Source organism: Chrysochloris asiatica, unplaced genomic scaffold (genome assembly GCF_000296735.1).
Source record: "Chrysochloris asiatica unplaced genomic scaffold, ChrAsi1.0 scaffold01144, whole genome shotgun sequence".
NCBI lineage: Eukaryota > Metazoa > Chordata > Mammalia > Afrosoricida > Chrysochloridae > Chrysochloris > Chrysochloris asiatica.
Window position 1 is genome coordinate 40,879 of NW_006409662.1, and position 2,560 is coordinate 43,438.

Below are 2,560 nucleotides of genomic sequence, written 5' to 3' on the forward strand. Positions count from 1 at the left end.
TGCGATCTCAGCATAATTTCGTTCAGCTAAGCCATATTTTCCAACTACTGATCCTTTGTTTCCCCCAACCTTTGCATTCCAATCACCAATAATCACCAATACATTTTGATCGCATGTTTGTTCAATTTTACACTGAAGAAGTTGTTAGAATTCTTCAGTTTCATCATCACTGGCCTTAATGATTGGTGTGTAAATTTGAATAGTAGTGGTATTAACTAGTCTTCCTTGTAGGGATATGGATATTATGCTATCTCAGACAGCACTGTATTTCAAGATCGATCTTGTAATGTTCTTTTTGATGGTGAATGCTACACCATTCCTCTTCAATTTGTCATTCCCAGCATAGTAAACCATGTGATTGTCAGAATCAAAATGGCCAATACCAGTCCATTTCAGCTCACTTAATGCCTGTTGTTGTTGTTAAGTGCCATTGAGTTGATTCCGACCCATAGCGACCCTGTATAGGTTTCCAAGGAGCAGCTGGTGAGCTTGAACCACTGACCTTGCAGTCTGAGGTATTAACCCACAATACCACACCAGGACTCTACTTAATGCCTAGGGTATTGATATTTATATATTCCATTTTATTTTTGAGCATTTCCAATTTTACTAGATTCACACTTAATACATTTCATATTCTAAGTATTTACAGATATTCACAGCTGTTTCTCCCCATTTAAAGTTGCCCCATCAGCAAATGAAGGCCCTGAAAGGTTTACTCCATTCAAATGATCACATCAGCTCTACTTTAAGGAGGCAGCTCTTCTCCTCATAGTTTGAGTGTCTTCCAAGCTGAGAGGCTCTTCTTCAGACACTATATCTGATGATCTTCTGGTGTTATTCAGAATGATTCAATACTCAACATTCTGGTGCTATCTGACCTGTTCCATTGCTATTCATAATATTTTCTGTGGCTAAACATTCAGAAACATTCTGCCTCTCCTTTTTCCTAGTCTATCTTAGACTGGAAGTTCAGCAGAAACCATCCACCATGGGTGACCTTGATGGTATACCTTCCAGCATCACACCATAGTATGATAAATTGACAGATGAATGGTATGTTGCTGGTCTAGGAAATAAAATTTATTGTCATAATTTAGAAGACGAGATGTCCCAATTAAGGGTGTGGGGAAGGTTTTCTCTCTCTGTAACCTTAAGGAAGGTCCTTGACTCCCTTCCTCATGTCCTTTATAAAAACAAAAAAACAAACCAAAAAAACATTTTATTTATTTATTTTTAAAATCTTCCTCTAGCTGAGTTCTGATCATCAAGCCATTGAGTCTAGGTCAAATCTGCACGTTTGGGTGTTCTTGTGTGGAGGTGGGTTCTTATGTCAACCAAGTGATGTCTTACCAAAGAGGAGAGCAGACAAAGATATAGTCAGGAGAGGAAAGGTGATGTGACAACAGAGAGATGCAAAGGATTGCCAGGCCCCACTTGAAGATAGCAGAGCCAGGGAACAGTGTCTCTCTCACAGCTCTCAGAAGGAATCAACATGACTTCGCCTTTGAATTCACATTTCTAAACCACACAATTGTGAGACAATCCATTTGTGTTCTTCAAGTCATGTATATTGTAGTATTTTGTTACAGCATCTCTAAGAAACTAAGATGGTGGCCTTCATGGATGACAGTGGGGTGATGGAGATGAGACTCACACATACATATGAGTCATTTTTTTTGGCTCCACCTTACCCTCACAGTCATGGAGGGGTGTTTCTGTGTGGTTGTTCTTAGAAAGCCCAATAATGAGGGACTGCTAAGCCTTTGCTGAAGGGTGTAGGAAGGGTGCGTTTTGTAGCATTAGCTATGAAACTGGGACATAAATAAGGGGACGCCTGGATTTGAACCAGGGACCTCTTGATCTGCAGTCAAATGCTCTACCCCTGAGCTACACCCCCTGGCATGTCAATGCAATTTAATTAATGCCTTTCATTTGTGTGGCAATACTCAGTCATGGACTATTAACTGGTGTTTCTCTTTGGAACTGTCTAACAAGTTTAGATATCTAACCTCAGTTCTATGGCCTCCAACATCATTCTCTCTGAGGCCATCCATGGAGGAAAGGAAAGACGCTCCTACAGAAACCTATGACCTTTATGTTTTATTCCAAGTGTTAGACAAGGTCTCGAAAACAAGCCACATTGTCCTTCCAAGACAACCAGCCTGGAATACTCAGATGGAATTAGGATCTACTCCTTCACTTACCAGGATCTCATGTTGTTTTACCTGATGACAACTTCAAAGGTCTTATTTCCAAACAAGTTCACGGTCACAGATATCATGGGTTAGGATATTGTCTTTGTTGTCCTGCGATATGACAACAATACTACAAGTAGCTGGCATAGGGAAGAGAAATACATTTTCACAGTTGAGGAGACTGGAATTCCTAAATCAGGGCACCAGCTGTAGGGGGAGGTTTTGTCTCTTGCCACTTTGGGGGAAAGTTCTTGACTCCATCCCACTTTGGTGGGCCCAAACTTCTATGGAGATATCCAGGATCTTTTCATTAACCTTCCATAGAGAATGGTGGTTCCTAGCACAGGAATCCTGGGTCCAAA

The 2,560-nt window shown here is 40.7% G+C and overlaps 1 non-coding gene across 1 annotated transcript; it reads right to left on the reverse strand.

Moving 5' to 3' along the window:
* Positions 1–1,828: 1,828 nt before the first annotated feature.
* On the reverse strand, positions 1,829–1,900 carry TRNAC-GCA. Its single transcript has one exon. It is a non-coding gene; the product is annotated as a tRNA-Cys (tRNA).
* Positions 1,901–2,560: the final 660 nt, after the last annotated feature.